Source organism: Melopsittacus undulatus, chromosome 14 (genome assembly GCF_012275295.1).
Source record: "Melopsittacus undulatus isolate bMelUnd1 chromosome 14, bMelUnd1.mat.Z, whole genome shotgun sequence".
NCBI lineage: Eukaryota > Metazoa > Chordata > Aves > Psittaciformes > Psittaculidae > Melopsittacus > Melopsittacus undulatus.
The window spans coordinates 4,701,218-4,721,002 of record NC_047540.1 but is presented as its reverse complement, the minus strand read 5'-3'; positions in this window follow the sequence as shown (position 1 = coordinate 4,721,002).

The following is a 19,785-nucleotide window of genomic DNA, read 5'->3' as shown; positions in this document are numbered from 1 at the left end:
GAGGCACAGGTAGAAAACGTTGCGGAGAAGCAGGAAACAACCTTCCAATAACAAAGCACTAAAGCATCACCTCTGAAAGCAGCTCAGCAACCTGTCCATGCCCAGGATGGGAAACCAGAAGGCTTCACCCTCCTCCCGACATCCAACACAGCCTGAGACCCTGCGACACAAACAGGAGTTGGTTTTTTCTGGGATGCTGCTCAATCCATGCGTATCTGCATGCATGGAAAACACAGAGCGATGCTTGCAGCCAGTCCCCATTAGAAGGGGACAACCGCAGGCTGGACTTGATGATCTTAAAGGACTGTTCTAATTTAGGTGGTTCTACCACAGGCACCTTTCCCACCAGCCACCCACCAGTCCCCAGAAGATGACAGCTTGTGGTGACCCATGGGAGCCAGGGCTGTACCCCTCAGAACAGGGGGTGAGCTGGTTTCCCCTCTGGTATGGGCTGAAAACAGAGCATCTGAGCTTCCCTCTGCCTGGTCTGCAGCCTGGCGATGGTTTGTTCTTCTGGATAAACTTCAGTAGGAAACAGATCTTTAAACAGCCTCTAAATCTCTCACCCTGCACAGGTTCCAGCTGGTGAATCATCCCAGCTGCTGAGCTGCATCCCAAAGCACCGCGGGACAGCCCCGGCTGGCCGGGATGGGCCCTTGGGCAGCAATGGGAAAGCTGGAAAGGCAGCATGGATGAAAAGGAGAGGCGGATTGCCCTGGGACACCAGACACCTTGTTCGGGTCCCTCGCTGGGGGGGAATACATGCGGATCTGATTTCATGTGCGGGAGCTGCCCCGAGGCAGCTTTAACAGTGTGAGAGGATGAACAGAATAGTGGGAAAACTGAGCACGAGTTCAGGTCCACAGCCATGATAAACCGGGAAGTCAGGAGTCACCTTCTTCAATGGAAAAGTCTTCTGAGAGTCAAAACTGTCAGTTTGGAACACTGAAGTACAGACCTAATTCACCCTTTTCTACACTTTATTTGAACCTGTTGGAGTTGCAGGAGGAGAAAACCTGAAGCATCCTGGAGCCTACATCTGCCAAAGCCTTTGGAGTGGAGGATTCAATTTGCTGTCACTAGGAAAGGAAGTTTTATGGAAAAGGGCCTTTTGGGGTCTCAACATCTTTCCTTGTAGGACCATCCTGCCCCTTTACATAAACCATTTAATTACACTCTGCCCCAGCAAAACCCACTGAGCATCACATTCTGGAGGCTGCGCTAATCCAAAACCTCTTCCCATAATGATTGCTCATTCTCCAGCACAAGAGGATGCACTTCTTTAATTGGAGTCAGTCCCTTAGTAGGAAAAAAAAGACAAAAGCAAAGGAATAAAAGGGTTTTGCTGTCCAGGTTGTGAGAACAAGTTGCTAATTTTGCCTGATAAAGCTTGGCACCCTCACAGCCCCCCGACCTTATGTCCTAGACTGGCAGCTATTCTGGGAGACCTTGGCACAGCCGGTTGCATCAGATGCTCAAATCCTCCTGAGTGAATTAATAAACAGTTAATTCGTAACTGCAAATGGACACTTTCATCGACGTTCATAACAAGGGAAAGCTGTAAAATGAGGTATAAAACAAAGCTGTGAAAGGTATAGAACAGAACACTCCGCAGCAGTTTCAGCCTTGCAGTCCTGTTCTGGTGGTTTTATGATGAAGTGTACAAAGCTACTTAACCAAAGACTCAGTGCAGGTTTTGAGCATTGATGCTTTGCTCCCCTGGAGCATCAGCCTGTTTGGCAAAAGTACCCAGAACCAACCCAAAACCTACGTGATACTGCCCAGCAGGAAGGCTGCAGAAAGTGCTCGTCACAAACCACAAAGGACCTTCCTTGAGTGCCTCCTCCAGCATCCAATGCATGAAGTGTTCAAGACCAGGAGTAGAATCTCTGCTGCTTAATAAGTAGCTCACTCTGAAGCCTTGTTTTTGATTTAGTTAGAAAGCCAGGAGACCTCAATTCTATTGGAAATGAGACAGAATCCATTGCAGGGGTCAGCAAACATCTTGCTTGCTTTCCCTCTGCATTATTTACTACTGCAAAATCATCTGAGCATAGAATCTACAATCAAATTGGTGAAAGTCATCACACAAGCCAACGGTTTGCTACACATCTGACCTGGGACCACTTGACTCAATGGGAAGTGGGAAGTGTTTCTGTGTTTTTATCTTACATGGAATAAACTAGAGGGTAAAAAGCTGCATGCAGCTCATCGCCAGTGGGAAAGGCAATTCCCAGTTAAGCACCTGATGGCAAAGTAACTCTGTTTCACCAATGCCAAGGTGATGCCAGGGCAACTGGTGCACATTAGTCCTTCTCTGAGGTGAACACATGCAACTCTACTATTAAGATCACTATAATGTCTGTTCATTCAGCAGACTGAACCAAGAAGCACAAGAGGGTGAAAGTCCTTCCCCACAAGCAGTGAGTTCAAATGTATGTATTTGCACAGTGCAAACCATGTCTGTCACTCAGAATCCCAGCTCAGTGGTTGTAAATTCAGATTCCCAAAGCCTCAGTGCTCATTCGACCCTAAAGAGGCCACTGTCCTCCTCCTTACAGCTGTTTCCATCTAGACAATGGATGATAACACACTTTCCACCTCAATTTACTTTGGACCTGGTGTTGCTGCTGTTGGAGGTGCTGGTACTACTCATTACAGCTTTATTAATAAGCTCAAATGATGCACTTCATTAACAAGTGCAAAGCAAAGGGGCAAACAAGGGGGTCAGAACAGCACAGCGTTTGGCATGTTTCCATGGAAAACTGTATTAACAGGTAGAGTAATATTGCTAGAGAAAAGCCATTGACACCATTGCAAGCATAAATTCAGTGTGACATATCCAGGAGCAGAAGGAATAAAAGAGAGTGCTTTAATGCAAACAGACCCAATGTTTTAAACATTTGTAAATAACTTGCCATCAGTTAACATCCTTAATCACTGACAGCTCTGCAAATAGGTGCAATAGCAGTCATTCCTATGCAGAGATCCTGCTTGCTAAATATCCATCCCTCTTCCTGCCTGTGGAGGGCTTAAGGCTCCAACTCCTGCATCCTGGTAGCTCCTGCTCCCAGTATCTGCCACCATCCCAGGACAGATCTTTGCCAGACTTGCTCACAGGTATGGTTATGTGGCTTTGAGCAACCTGATCCAGTGGAAAATGTCCCTGCCCGTGGCCTAGAGGATCTTTGAAGGTCTCTTCCAACCCAAGCCATTCTCCAACTCTATGATTACATGGAGCAGCATCTGTTAAAGTAAAAACCTGCTGGGAGTACAGCAGCATTGGTACCTTCACCTTGTTCTTTGGACCAGAAGATGCCAAGTGGATTTTCCAAGCCCTATGCTTGTGGAATAGCATGAAAGCCAAGACAATGATTGCACTATGCTCCAGAAATGCATTTCATATTGCAATCAAAACCTGCTTCAAAGTCATTGCGCCCTGCAATGACAGCAGCCTGGGGGTGAGGGGCCTTGTAAAACCTTCCTGCTTGCACAGAGGATGAAGCCCAGCAGTGCCCAGAGAGCTGCATTTCCCACACACACACTTCCACACCACATCCCCTGGTCCCAAAACCAGCACACATCAACCCCAGCAGCGCTTCTGTTAAGCACTGATTACTTGCTATGAGTATTCCAAAGAACATTCCTCACTAAATCAGCCTGTGTCAGCAAAGGGCAGCACTTCCACAGGCTGGGAGTGATTTTGAGGCACTTATGAGAGGAAGGCAAACTTGAAACTTGCTGACTCCCCACAGCATCCTTTGGCCATCTGATGGTTTCACACCAGCAGCATCATCCCACAGGGAAGGTGCCGTTGTCACCCGCAGCAGAGCTGAGCTCATCACGCTGATGCAAAAGGCTCGTGTAGAAAACCTGATCTATAGTGATTAATTCAGAGGTTTTGTAGTTTCATTTCAGCCCTGTCCTGTTTTGGCAGGCGACTGAAATGCAAATAAGAAGTAAAGGGGTGTGCGGCAGGGAAATGCATGAATACTAAACACAACATGCCCCAAACCCTGACCTTAAAACCCCTTCAAGCAGCCCCTAAGAACTAAAAAGACCCCACTGGGTTGTCCTTCCTCACCCTACTCTTCCCCACCTGTGTTTTGGGTTGGCTTTTCTTTCTTATTCTGATGAAGTAATTGAAAGGATGAGGAGGCTTTGGCTTTAAGCACAGCACAGAAATTATGCATTCCGAAATCAGAAGAAAAGGAGGCAGGAAAAAAAAGGAGCAGGCTCCGATTTTCTCACTATTCATGTCAGGTGAGATGAGTCATTTATGCCATAAGACGTTAGAAAAGAAGTCTTTTAAGGATTCATAAAAAACATAATGCATGCAAAACAGGCTGTTAAGAGGAGAGGTTTGCAATTAGCAATGTTAGCGCACCACTAACATGTATCCACGCTGAAACCACGGGGGATTTTGAGGCATTTTCACAACTATAATATTCTATTTTAAGGATAGAATTCAGCTCCTTAACATTAACCAGGAAAACCACCTGGAAAGGCAGAGCAAACAAGACAGATTCCTAAGCCAGATGGAGCCACTTTGACCCTGATCAATCACTGTCTGTTATTATCCTTAAATGACCCCCCAAATAAAATGCATCCTGGAAAACAAACAGCAATTCTGTGCTCACCACTCAGCTTTCAGCACTGACATCCTTCCCCCAGACTCTGTGTTTTTAGCAGGAGCACTGAACGTTACCAATAGCAACTGCAGAATGTCCCATCAGATTCAGATGTTGATTGTTCTACACAGAATTGATATGACATAATGGTAATGATTCCAGAAATTAAAATCATTTCATTTCTACAGTTGCAGCCCCATACGCACCGATTTAAATCACTGCTCCTCACAGGGGGGACTGACCCTGCAGGGCACCATCTGGACAGGAGCGAGGTCCTGCAGACCTCTATTTTGCATTGCCACACCGCTTTTTGTTTGTTTTAAAGCCAAGATGGGGTTTGATTTCATCCTTTCAACCAGGACTCGGGTGCCATTCACAACACTTCTTTTTGGCCACAACCGTAAATCCTTGCCCTTACCGTAATGCACCCATCTAAAAATAAGGAGCTGCAAGGCTGTCCAAAGACACTGCTGTAAACAGGGTTTAGATGCGTAACATGGCAAGAGATGGCCAAAATAAACAGTACTGAGGGTGCTGCCTGGGACCATGGATCTTGTCACCAGTCTTGGTTTCTGTTCAGAACCAGAGGCTCAACTTAAGGGTCTATATATATATATATGTAAATTATATATATACACACATGCATATTTTATATATAATATATATACACATATATATTTTTATGTATATATACTTATATATGTGTAAAGAATTACAGATACAATGAAATGATTTGTTATCTATAACAATATTATATCAGATATACATTATATATTACAAGAGCTAAAGCTGAAATGAACCTGGTTCTGATGATGGACTTGGCAGCGCTAAGTTTATGGTTGGACTTGATCTCAAAAGTCTCTTCCAAACTAAATGATTCTATGATTTCATATGCTATAATGTATTATTATTATTATATATAATACATACCACACATATGTATAATGCCCATGTATGTGTATGCTATAATTGTGATCTATTGAACCACAAACTAGAAGTTCATTTTGCAGTTCCTGAGTTGGACTTCTCAACCATGCAGCTCTACAGCTCCATTCTAGCCATGAAATATAGAATCATAGAATGTAGTTAGGGTTGGAAAGGACCTTAAGATCATCCAGTTCCAACACCCCCCCCCTTCTTCCTTTAAATTAGCACTGCAGATGAAACTGGATGCCTCAAGGTTTTGTTAATTCCAGTCTGAATCCAGCCCAGCCAGATCTAGCAAGGATTAAAAGCTCTTCTCCTCCCTTAGATGTTAAATGACCTTATTACAGAGTTTTGTATTGCACACTGCTGCACCCAGAACCAACTGGCAAACCCAGGAGAGACCTAGAACTGCATAAACCCCATGGACTGAACCAGCCCTGACTTCAAGGCAAAGCTTCCTCCTGCCCAGTCACAGGCTTTAGGGAGATGAGATTAAGAATCAAGAGTATTCGGCAGCAATATTGTTGGCCTGATGTGTGCGAGGAGGTCATAGAAGGACACCAAAAGCAAATGTTAGCTCTGAGTTCCCTGGGAAAGCTAAATACGCCACAGATCAGCAAGCCCCATCTTTTGTGGAGAGCTCCCATATTTCTTAGGCCTTCACAAATGTTAAATAACCCCTCTCTGAAATCACAGGTCTTGGCAAGGCCAAAGAAAATGACTATAGATTTTCCAGTGAGAAGGTGGTTGATCTGTAAGGGATATAAATGCTTTTCCCAAGGTCACCATGTACAGCATTCAACTTGTGTTCCCTGGGAAACCTGGTCCAATTCACTTTATTACTATTACTAATACTATTTTTAAAGGCAAAACCCTATTCTAGTGGTTTCTGACTCCAGATGATGCCTGAACCCCCACCTCCCTAAGGGCTGCCACGAGACCTTTGTTTCCACAAGCCCCGAAACACTTGACTGTAAAACAGAGCAGCAGGTCGCACAGTCACTTGCACACTTCATTACATCACCCATGACATGTTTGAGGTGCATTGATGCTGTTTTGGCTAAACTAATATGCTTTCTGGAAAGGAGTTAATCCTGTTTTCTTTTACAAGAGGAGACAACCGCTCCTCTGTAGAGCAGAGCCCTTGTTTTCAAATCACTACACAAGCATTAATGTTAATCCCCAGGCTTCCCCGATGCTGCTCTGGGTTATCACCAGCACAAAGCCAGAAGCAGGGCTTAGACATGAAGTGGTTGCGGGTTTCTGCTTTTCAAGGGTTTGAAGTGGGGTATAGTTGCCACAAATCAGCTCTCAAGACACCCTGGATTAAAAAGGCACTCGGTCGCAAGCTGGTGGGTGGGTGAGCAACGGTATCTGCGTCACACAAGGGGATTAAGCACAGAGATTAAGGCTTGTATTTTCACAAGTGGCTTCTGATTTCGGATGGCTTCATTCTTAATCACGGCACAAGTATCTGACAGCTGAGAAGTCATGGGTAATTTCAGCAGGAACAAAAATCACAGCGCTCTAAACTAAAAGCCAGTTTTCAGCTCTTAACCCTACTTATTCTATACCTTCTTTCCCTGCACTAATTAGGCCAATTAAAAGCTTCTTGCTGCACTTCAAAGAGGGGTTGCAATGCCTCTCTCTGCAATGCTTAAGCAACACAAAGCAAACTCACATTATTGCCACCACTCCTGCTCCATGGCATGATCCCAGTCTGCACCCCAGGAGCCCAGCCCTGTGCTATCAGATCCTGTGGTTCAGTAAAGACTTCCAAGGAAAGCACATTTCCTGGCCTGGAGACTTGTACCAACAGAGACAAGATGTAAATGTTACCAAATCTGCCTCAGAGCCATGGGTTTTCTTTCCCACCCCCCTCCACAGCATCCGTGTATGGATGGAGGAAGGATGTGCCAGGCTGGCACACATGGCTCAGTAGGCAGGGCTGAACTCACTGCAGTGATCACCTCTCCCATAACCTTTCACAGCCGCCACACTGGTCCTTGGCACTTCAGCACCCGTCCTCAGCACCCACGGAGTAAATCAAGACCGAGGCACATGCCTGGGATGCTTTTCAGCTGTGCCATCTGTACGGGGTTATGGTAATTCCCACATGAGCAGAAGCTTTCTGATATTTAATCCCTAGATTTTTAAGTGCTTTTCATCTTCAACAGATTCCTTTCCGAGAAAAATAACCAAATCCCTGCTTTCTGCTGCAAATGAAACAGAAAACATTCATTTTATTGGTTGACAAGGAATTTCACCCCCACTTTTTAACCTCCCAGCCTCACTCCGGGTCTTGCCTTCACCAAGGCAGAGCTACAACATGAACTGCTCAGCCCTGGCCCCTCTTGACACTTGAACACAGTGCACTCCTTTTCAGCCATGAGGATTTGAATGAAACAGGCAATTCAGCCGAGCCTACCCACGCAGTTCACTGGGAGTTCATTCTAATGCAGCCCAATAGCTTTACCTGTCACTGAAACCAACCCAAATACAGCCACAGTGCTCCACGTGGAGGTTCAGCACCAGTCACAAGCTGGTTTGGCACAGTCCTACAGGCGTCATCCCCCCAACCAGAAAACCCATGGGTCTGGACTCATATCTGGCCAAGGCATTATACAAGCTGAGCTGAACACCTACAAGCCCTTTACAGTATGGAGCTGAAAGCTCTGCCCTCCCAAAGTATCCTCTCTGATGGAGGACCACAACATCAGGCTTGCTCATTTCACATGCTGAATCTCAGCCCTGAGTGCATTGCTCTGGGCTGACCTGCACCATTTGTCCCCATCTATACCTGCCCAAAGACAGCATCCTACTGGGATAAACTGGAAAAACAGTGCTATATGCCAGTGTGTACAACTGCACAGTATCCCATCCCTGTAAAGACCTGGATAAATGTGTATACAGACATATACAGGTACATATAAACATGTGCACCTATGTGCTTGAGTGTTTCCTCTCCATGACAGAGGCACCGCTGCCATATGTTCAGAGCAAGATGCTGAATGCAATAATTCCTCCCTGCCAGGCTGATTCCATTCAGCCAGGGGTAAAATCCTGCAGGATCTCACTAAGACACATAGCAAAGTGATCCCCCCCCCCAGCAGAAACCAGATTCTGACCCCATCTTTCAGATGTCTCACCTGCTTCACTAGAGCTTTATCTGCATGTTGCAAACTCAGCAGTTTACCCAGCATATCCTGACACTATTTCCCTCAAAGGCCTAAGCTCCTGGAGCTCAGTGAGTTTCAGTTTTCTTTCACAGCAACAGCCCAAAGAAAACTTGCAACTTAAACCCTTCAGCCCCTTGAGATACCATTTAAATAATTAAATAAGCGATCAACCCTCAATCTCAAACCATATTATGCTTAAAACCTCACAGCTTTCAAGCCGTTTTCAGGAGTGATAAAGCTCTGATTTACTTCTCTTCCTCATCCTACCAACTGGTGGTGCCGCCAGCCAGCCAGCTGTTTGGAAACAACTGAAAGATGTTGGGAAGGGGGCGTTGGGAGGAAAGGAAAGGGAAGAAAAGCCCAGTAATAGAAGCCGAAGTGAGAAGCACTGATTCATAAATCTGAGTAGCATGACTGCGACAGTGTCCAACTAGTGAAATTCACTCTCCAGCATCCTCAAAGCAGTGAAAAGGCTTCAACGAAAGCCAAGGCTGAACAGCCACAACAATGCTGGGGCCCATGGGGCATATTTTAGGAGAGGAAATTAATAGGACTAAATGCAAATCATCATCTCCCGAAAGAGCCCAAACGACCTCCAGCAGCAGCGCTTGCCTCGGCAGGCTCCTTTCCCATTGCTGCTGAGTGAGGAGGTTGGGAATTTCCCTCCTGCCCACTGCCAGCAGAGCTGGGTTCAGAGCACAAGAACCTCCCCCAGAAAAGTCCTGTTCCGGGGTTCACTTTGCTAGAAAAACCCTTTATTGAGGCAATCTGCATCCAAATCCCAACTCAGCTGCAGTTTCTCAGAGCTCTCTGGGCTTTCCTGCTCAGCATTTTGGCTTGTGCATCACTCCTCTCCTTACGGGGTTTTGGTAATGCCCTTCCAACTCCAGGACATCTGCCCACTCCTGTCTTCACTGATGCATCGCACTGTGTCCACCCCCTTTCTCTTCTGCAGCAATTCACATCAGCAGTGATGCTTTTACCCAAAGCATAACAAATCTCAGGAGCCCAGAAAAATGGCCACGTGCTTCCCAATGCTGACACTTGAAATGATCAAAACATGCATCAAAATAAATGTTACGTTTCCTTCTATGTCCATCAGGTTCTTTTTCATTTACACATAAACCAAAGAGCTGAGTTTAATCTGGCTTATTCTCTACTAAAGAGTCAAAGATGCTGCAGTTTTAAGATGAACCAGATTGTCTCACTGGAAAAACACTGGAATATAATAAAGAATATCCCCCATTCCCATTATCTTAGAGGAGCTGACACTTCAGTATCATGTCCTTGTCCAGATTCAAATCTAATGTCAGCTGGTGAGGTTGGTGTCACCTTGGAGCCCATGATAACCAGTCCCAGCACAGGGACAGAAACAGATGCCAACACCATCATCTTCTCCCCAGGCTGCTGGTCCTGGGGAGTTAGGGCTGAGCAACACAGAAGGAGCTTGCAAGGAGACACACTTGCTTGGCATCTCCTGTACAGACAGTGCTCTCTAACAACAAAAATACCCTTGAATCCAGCCCTGACAGTCTGGGAATGACACGGAAAGGCAGCGCTTCTGCCAAAGAGAAAGCAACAGGGAAAGCTTTTTATCATCCCAAGTCAACTGCTGAGGTCTCGAATAAATACCATCTGGAGCTCTCTTGCAGACCTGCTGCCTTTCCTTTCTGATGTAGCATCTACCTAACATACCCCACAGCAGCTGCATATCTGGGCAGGCTTCCTGCAAGGCGTGAAGCCCATCATCTTCACCTGCAGAAGGCACTGGCTGTGTACAAGCGCCGCAAGCAGGCGGAAGTAGGTACAAATTAATTACCTGCCCGAGGCGACTTGATATTTCCCTTAACTAGGTCAAATAAACTGTAGCAAAGTGCCCTGTCTCCCTCTGGCCTTAACAAAACTGAGCTGCAGGTTTAATGAACTGAGCTTCCTTCCAGAAAGAGTTCTGCAAGTTGAGACTGCAGCTTTCCCCATCATATGAGATGTATATGAAAGAGAGAAAGAAGTTAGTGTTGGGTGTTTTGTGTGTAGGACCAGCCTTCAGTGCTTCTAGCTGCAAGGAATGGATATGGTTTTGATGCCTTAGGAATAAGACCGTAGGATTTTCACCTTTAAGCCATGGCTGGTTCAATGCCTGAAGCAGCTCTGGTGTTCCTGTTATCCAACCTTAGGGTCCCAGCTGGAAGAATGTGAAGGCATGATTTCATCTGCCTTGATCCAGTGCGATCACTTACACTGCTGTGAACTGGGGTTAGTAGTGTGCTACTACATCACAGAGGAATCTATGGCCTTCCTTTTGCACAGAAATACAAGAACCAAGAGCCCTAGTGACATCAGTGTCTATGCCATGCATGGTGTGGCTGGTATTCTCAACAGATGATGGCACCCCTTTTGTCCTTGGAGGTGCCTGAGCAGGCTGCCTTTGGGAACTAACACTGCCATTGCATTTGAAACTGCTACTTGGACTGCATCTGTGTAAGGACAGACCCGAGGACATCACATGCAGGGAGATGTTCACCTGCAAATGATCATGCTGTGCTTAAATGTAGAGATAATGAGGAACACGTTCAGTTCTACAGTTGTCCAAGAGGAAGGATGAGCTGTTGGCTTTTTCTTCAGCAGCCCAGCTCCAGGGGGAACTAAAGCTGGCACAGCCCCACTAGCAACAAACAAAAGTGGAACAACACATCCTGGATAACCTGCTGTGTGCAGAACTGCTCCATGCACACCTCTGTGATGCACCACACTGCACCAGCCTTTACACTTGAGCTCACAATCGCCACATAGGGGAGAGGAAAACTCCTACCTGGTCCCTTCCAACCCAAACCAGCCTGTGAGCCTATGATGTTAAATTTTATAATGAGGGATTTCTCTGTAACACTTTGGTATTTTGAGCACATCGATGGGAACACTCCATTCATTTGCTCAGATCCCATGAACTAGGAAATGTTGCATCAACAAGCAGAAAATTGGGATGACAAGACATTGTTTGCACATTTTCAGCTCTTTCAGAACTCCAAGCCCAGCATGGGTGATGCTCACTGCCCTGTAGTGTGTTTGGGGAGTGAAAAGGAAGAGCAAGAAAGAAAAAACCCAGATGATCAGTAATACAAACACAATTGATGTATCAGAAGCAGCACCACTGTTTTAAATCAAAGCAGTGAACAGTTACTGTTTTGGCACACTGATTAACAATCAAAATCAGCAACTGCTTGTAACATCACTGGTGGCCTATAAAAACCCCCTCCAAAACCACTACTGGTCTCTTTCCATCAGTGAAGACTACCACAAGAGCATCCACTCAGGCAGCTTATGCTGTTTAGGGTCATACCAGAATAACACTTGGGTGTCAGCCATGGAATTTGGTCCCTCCTGAATAGTTAGTCCCAGTATTTTCCGCAGCGCATGACTTTCTCACAGCAACTTCTGCTTTACTTTCAGAACCTCAAAACAACTTTGAGCAACTGCTGGGGCTTCAAGCTTTTGGAAAGCCTCAAGTCACAGCTGGACACAAATTACGCTTGGTTTGGTTTGGGGTTGGTTGGGGGTTTTTTGTAAAGCACAAAAGAACCAAGATCTAAAATGACTTTTGAAGCCAGTCAATCATAGAATAGTTAGGGTTGGAAAGGACCTTAAGATAATTCAGTTCCAACCCCATGCTACAGGCAGGGACACCTCACACTAAACCATATCACCCAAGGCTTCACCCAACCTGGCCTTGAACACTGCCAGGGATGGAGCATTCACAACCTCCCTGGGCAACCCATTCCAGTGCCTCAGCACCCTAAGAGTCTCACCTTGGCTGATAGCTCCCTAACTAAGCTTGCATTCGTTTGGAACAGGAGATGTTTGTTAGACAATTAAATAGGAATGAAAATAGGACCTTAGAAAGAGTTTTCTCCTTGCACTGAGCCACGGGGCTGGAGCAACACTGGGAAATGCTGCATTTCCCAAAGAAGGAAAAGTGTTCTTTGACTGAACAGCTGCATTTCACATCTATGTTTAATTTAAAAACAGCTGGGATCAAAAGTGGCTGCTTATCAAGAGCTAATAACGACATTTCCTACTAATCTACAGGGTGCTCCATCAGTGGGGCAATCATACGTATAAATATAGACGTATTATACATATATATGTAAAAACTATATAATATGGCATGTCTTAGCTTTGCAAAACCACATATTCCAAGGAGGAATGTCCCCATGAAGAGCTCTCAGCTGGGCATCTAAACAAGTCTTTAAATAACCAGCATTATAAGAAAATCTGTCCATCTCATACCAGCAATATCCAACCCGCACAGGCTCCTGTAGCGTGCTGAAGCATCAGGCAGAGAGAGACTGAAAGCAGCATTAAGCACTCCACCTGCTCTCCAAAGGTATTTGGGCATCCTCCTACCACCTTACAAAGCCAGATGGGCAATAAACCCCATGCTAGACAGGAAGAAATCAGGAGCCAAAACTATAAGTACAGTGGGAATAAGGCAGAAGCAAAGGGGTGGGATAGCAGGCAGCAGTTCAGGCCAAATCCAGTGCTGCACATCTCGGAGGACAGGGGAAATTCCAGGAATCCTCATGGATTTGCACCCCAGGTCTGTAGCTAAGCAGAAGGGTTCAGGGCTCTGCCCCCAGCTCAGCACAGCCACCAAGGGTTTCCTATATAGCCTCATTATTACTTTATATTTCTCTGCACTTAACAGCTTAAGCCTCTTATCTTCCACGTGCTCCGAGTCTATGCAAATAGCACTAATAAAAGCAAAGGATTCTCATTATAGCACAAATCTCTTCTCAGAGCATGGTTGTGGCCTTTTCTTCTCTAAGCACCAGCAAACAGCCTGGGAAGACAAAGCAGCACAGCCTCAGAGGACAGAAGACATGCAAAGACACAGCAACTATAGCCTTTTATTCACCTCCTCCAAGGCCAATAGCTTCATCCCTCCGAGTTCAAGCTCACGTTCAGAGGGATTCCCAGAAGCCACCTAAACCTGCTGGATGCATTTAACAAAACACATCCCACGCCTATGATTTAACTTTCTGATCTGACCAGTAAATAGGAAGCAGGCAAGAACAGACTCTACTGTCTTGGTATCCCAAGTCCCAAAGGGTGAAGGAATGCACTTTTCTCCCTGTACTTCCTGCTACCAGCTGTGCATTGCAGCTCCAGAACTTGTTATCCAACACGATGTTACCTCTGGCACTTCAGCTTTGCATCTGCTTTCTGTAGGTCTCTTCCTGGCCTTTAACCTGTGTGCTATCCCTCCACCTTTGATGGAGCATCTGGTGAGGTTTAAGGACAATTTATGTACTATGATTGGAGTCCAGTGCTGAGCAGATGGAGAGTAAAGAACTGTCAACTCACGGAAAAGGGGGAGAATTGGGAATCAAACCCTGAGTTATCTTCCCAGTTGTGAACTAGTGGATGAGCCATCTTTTCTGTCTCCTTTCCTGTGGAGGTGCCTGTAATGCTGGTATCATGGGCCACACATACATGAGACACAGAATGTCTTAAAATGCACTGAGATCTTCATAAAAGATGTCATTCCAAGCCAAAAGGTTTTTCTCTTGTCCTGCTAATTAGGTGCCTGTTACAAGAAATATCATCCCTCAGACTTGTGACTTGCTTCAATCCTCCCTGTGTTTCCACAGCTCCTGCCTTAGACTATAATTTAACAGCAGCCTCCCTGCTAACTTCAAACCCAGAGAAAGGCTTTGCCCTGCAACTACATGAGCAATGAGAGGAAAAAGGGATAGCAAGCACAGAAAGGTAACCCAAGCAGTCTACCAGTATCCAGTTTTATCCTGAAAGCTGTTTCAGTAACACAGAGATATTTAATTGCTGGCTAATATAACCTGAGAGACATCAAACTGTCCTTTTCACAGGTTATCCCTACGCATCACCCTGCAGCAGCCTCAGGGTCAGACGTTCACCCTGGTCCTGCCCATCAAGCAGCATTGGGATAATCAGATAATCACTGACTACAAATAACCATCTAAGCTGGTTTCCAGGGAAGTTTTGCCCAGATTAAAAAGGACATAACAGCTCCTCGCCAATTAGAGGCCAGCCGGGATTTGTGAGCTGTTGCTCAGTCCCTTCCCTGTTGCATCCTGAAGCTCCCTGTGAACCTGGGGAAGGAGAATGGCTCTGCATGTGAGCCCCATCCTGTTCGGTTCAGGGGCTATATGGAGACTGCAGCTCTGCAGGCACCCTCCACATCAGAGCATTGGCAAGAACTGCTCCTCCACCACCAACCTGGGATGCTCAGGGCAGCCACAGCAGAAGCTTGCAGCCACACTCAGAGCACTGCTCACAGAGAGCAGATACAGGCTTACAGAGACTTGTGGCAAGTTGTAATGCAAAATATCTCCTAATGCCTTGTTCGTTTGCAGAAACCCTGTACAGATCTCTAAACAATGCTCTTGGCAATCACAAAGCTGGGCCTGATCCTGCAGTTCCAGTGCCCACAAGTGGACAGGGGGATTGGAGAGCCTGGCAAAGTCAGTGTGTGAGCCTGACCAATGTATTCTATCCCAAAATCACTCTGCATCTCCTTTAAACCAACAGTATGGAGACCAGTGTCCAAGGAACATGAAAGAGCAATAGTATTATGAAGAGAAGCTGCAGCTGCCCCATCCCTGGCAGTGCTCAAGGCCAGGTTGGACACAGGGCTTGGAGCAGCTGCTCCAGTGGAAGGTGTCCCTGCCCAATGCAGGGGTTGGAGCTGGATGAGCTTTAAGGTCCCTTTCCAGCCTAAACCAGTCTGGGATTCTATATTTGATAGGGATTATTTCCCCTTTCTCCCCTCCCTTCAACCACAATGGCAGTGTTCTCAGGTGTCCTCAGGTTCACAGAGAAACCAGCCTCAGCTATTTCACATCCCACCTCAGCTGCAAACAGCGTGAGCGCCCAACTCCTCCTGTTAACACCAAACTAGATTAATAGAGATCACACACACATTTCAAAGTATGCCTGCATGCATATTCATCTTTATCTGGATAATGTGTAACACCAGCACAGCAAAACCCATGTCTAATCAGAAATGCTCTGTTTGAAAGCCCCGAGCTGCCCCTCACACCACACCAGCCAGCATTTGCTCCTCTTTTTACCTCCCTTTCTGGCTTTTTTTAAGCACTGTGACTCTTCAAAGGGAATTTTCCACCCTTTGGACACATGCTGTGTTTAAAGGCTTGGGAAGCCTTTTTAATTTGAAAAAGGCACCACTGAAAACAGAAACACTTGAAAGGAAAAGCACTCAGGAAATATTAATACGAAAGAGGTGGGATCCATGTGTTTCCCTTTGAAAAGTTCTCATATCTGAAAGCCCAACCATACCTTGATGGACACCAGCAGGTCAGCCAGGATGTACGACACAACATTTCTGTTTGTCATCCCTTTTAAGTAACTATGCAATGGTTCAAACTCTGGAGACTCCTCCCAATCCATACTTAATAGGAGTGTCATGTTGGAATGAGTGATTATACAAGGATGTATTTCATTATCTGAGATTGGGGAGGAGGGGATTCTTTTAACACATAGTTGGGTGGTTTTGTTCTTGGAAGATCTAAAGCCAGTTTATGGTGTAAAAGGAGTTGGGACCAGCCTGGTGGCAGCGAAGACCATAAGTACCTCTGAAAGAGCTCCACAGAAGCATTAGCTTCAGAATGAAGCCTCTGAATCTGCAACAAAAGCATCTCCCTCAGAACACAGGATGCAGCCTGTGCTCAGCTGAAGGACCTTCAAGTTAACAGATGCCAACCTGGACTAAGGTTGAGTGGAGCACATCCAGATGAGGCAGTGGCCAGACCCATTGGGCTCACAACACAGTTTCTGCATAATGTTTAACTTCAATGACTACAACTCCCCCCAATATGTCTTCTCCTTGGCTCTTTAGCTGGCCGGGTCAACCAAAACTTGACACCTTTACTAGCAACACGAGGCTGTTTCCCCCAGACCCCAATGCTCTGGAGATGCTTGGATGTCTCCTGCTCACAGACCAGACCAAGACCAGTACTGCTTGGTTTATGAGATGCAACAAGGTGATAAAGCCAAAGTACAGCCCATATCGTTGCTCTACTATACACGTGCAGACCCGCTTTGAGAAAGAGCTCTGGGGGAAGGAAGGGAAGGAGGGATCTAAAGAAAACTCAGTCATTCACACTGTCTTCCTGGATTCAAAACGCTATTCCAGTGAATGCCAGGTCACACAGGACTTTCCAGGCTGAAATCCTTCTGTAACTCGAGGATCTCCCTTCCTGCCTTTCTCAGGCACTGAAATGTTATTCCCAACATGTCAACAGTTCCTTAATACTGCTGAAACCACAAATTTACACCAGCTCTTTCCTCGGATTACTCCAGTGCCCTTCCAGACTAACACAAAGCACCTACCCCTGGTGAGCCTCCCTTGAAGGAACAATGAAGGATTCCTCATCAGCACGCTGCAAAGGACACATTCCACGTCTCAAAAAGCTGCAATCACTCACATTGTCATCAGGAAACAGCCTTCAGCTTCCGAAATCACGCCGTGCTTTCTGTATTGCATCCCATTAGCTCCGAGATAATAAATAATGACAATGCACAGCACTGACATAACACGTCTATTCTCGGAGCACAAAACAGTTTATGAACACAGGCAAACATCATTAATGCAATTTTGAAAGTGGGAAAACTGCATGGAGAGCATCAGTTTTCTGTTCCCTCATGTCCTACAGAGAGCAAAGGGGTGGGAAGTTGCTCCTTTAACCTAGTCCCATGGTTTAGTTAGGTGCAGAAAAGCCAGCAGTGGAGCTGGCTGTTCAGTTGAGGCTGGCTGGCTGGCTACAAGGTGTGAAAGCTTTCCTCTCCCCTATATTTCATTTGCCACTCTGGATCCAGCCAAAGCCGGCAGCGGATGTGGTTTGAAAGCTCCTGTGTGAGCATTCAACACTTCTCAGAGCCATCACCTGCACCACCTGGATCCAAAGGAAACGAACCCACCCAGAGGAGCTGCAGGGCCTGAGCTTCTTCCTTATGAGCCCTGGCAATGCTTCCTTGACATGGAATACTGCAGAGTGAAGGTGTATAACAAGTATTCTTCCGAGGTCCATACCCAGAGCTGACTCCCTGACCAAAAAGTAAACCCTTTGCTTCCCAGCACTGAGATCCAAGCAGCATCCCCATCCCCAAGCTCATCACACAGCTATGGAATTAGGGATTTGAATGTCACCAGGATGTTTCCCCAGAAACACACTTGGATGAGGAAAGTGATGGACTAAGCCAAGGACCTCCTTGATGCTTTGGACTAAGCAGCCTTCCTGCAGCTGAGCTGCCCCATCCCCACAGTGGAATGGAGAGTTACACCAAAGCACATAAACCAGAAGAACACCCAGGATTAGAGAGGAAATAATATTCCCAAAGCAAATGGAGATGAGCCATTTCTAGCAATGGGGTATTTTACTGTTTCTTGATGAGAAAGATCTAGATGCAAGTTGGTCTGAAGGTCAGAAAACCTCAGCTCACCCAGTGCTGGGGGTGGATTTACCAGCTACAACTATTATATCTTGGCAATTATTCACTTTACCTTAATTTAAGAACAATACATAACATTTGCATAAACATCACCATGAAACAGGTATTAATGCATTAGCCTTGGCTGCAATACCCATGGCAATTTAATCAGGCACAGAGAATGCACATATAGCAGAGAAAATAACAACCAAAACTCACAGCTTTGGGGGGGTGTGCCATAAAACAAGGCAAAGCACACCAACTGAAGCACAGTTTGAATTAACAACACAGAAGAAGGGCTCTCCAGTGGTCGAACAAGCAGCCTGGCTAGTGGCTTAAATAGTATAGGCTGCATGGGTTATTTTTAAGCCAATAAAGTGAAACAAATCTGCTGCTCAAATAAACCAGAACACATTTATACACTTAGAGCAGCAGCTCAAGCTGACAACATTGGAGCAGGCACACAAACAACACCCTGTTTCCTATCATTCCCCCCTCCCATGTTGGATATTGAGAGGAGGTGACACAGAGATGTCACCCCAGGTTCTGTCCTGGCCCAGGGCTGGGCTGTGTAATGGGGCCTCCAGGTGATGCAGCTTCCAAGTCAAACATCTCCCCATGGCAAGTGGGTGCTTCCCCACATCCAGAGGGACTGGGGGGGGAAGCAGGGATGCAGCAATGATCCCGTGGGTTACTTATTCCCTATTAAACACTCTGAAATCAAGAGCCTATTCCAGCCAAAATGCACCAGCTCCATTTGGCAACTCCAAAACCCATCCACCCTCAGCACACAGGTCACATTCAGACCTCCACATGGACTCCTGCTTTCTGTTCCTACAGGAGCTGGGCAGGGATGCACGAACCAACCTGGCAGAACAGGGAACAAACAAGCCAAGCTGTGAGAGAGCAACTGCAGGCCAGGCTGCAAGCACAGAGCTGCTGAGCAGCATCTGGCACCAAGGCTTCACATAAAACATTTAACAGAGTGAAGCTTCAGCCAGCAAAGTTTCCGTCCCAAGGAGATGAAGGGGAGGCCCAGAACGAGCAGAATCCCTTGTAAAAAGCACTGCAGAAATGGAAAAACCTGATAAACGCTGTATTCTTGCCCCCCCTTATTTTCAATGCTTTAGTGGATGGGATATTTTCCAGCTGGGAGACGCTTGCTGCTTTTATTACTGCAAGACTAAGTTTTCCCCTGGATAAAGTGACAAGAATCTCTCTAATCTCAGGGAAACTGCTTTAAAGCTTCCCCAGTCACCTAAGTTGTTTGTTGCTCTGTTCTGAAGTCTACTTCTTCCACTTTGAGATTGAAACGTGTCATTTCCTTTATGTGCTAATGCACTAGATACCCAAATGAAGCGCAGAGTGCCTCCACGGGGTCCTTTCCTCTTCAGGCTATGCAGGCTACACACAGGGGTGTATTCCCTGGTACAAAACCCTTTCCATTTACATGGGGTGGCTACAGGCCCACAGCTGTTGTACGTGGGTATCCTTCAGAGAAGCTGTGATCTCTTCCTCTGCTCATGCACATCTCCCTTATGTGAAGACTTACTCTAACAGACTGAAGA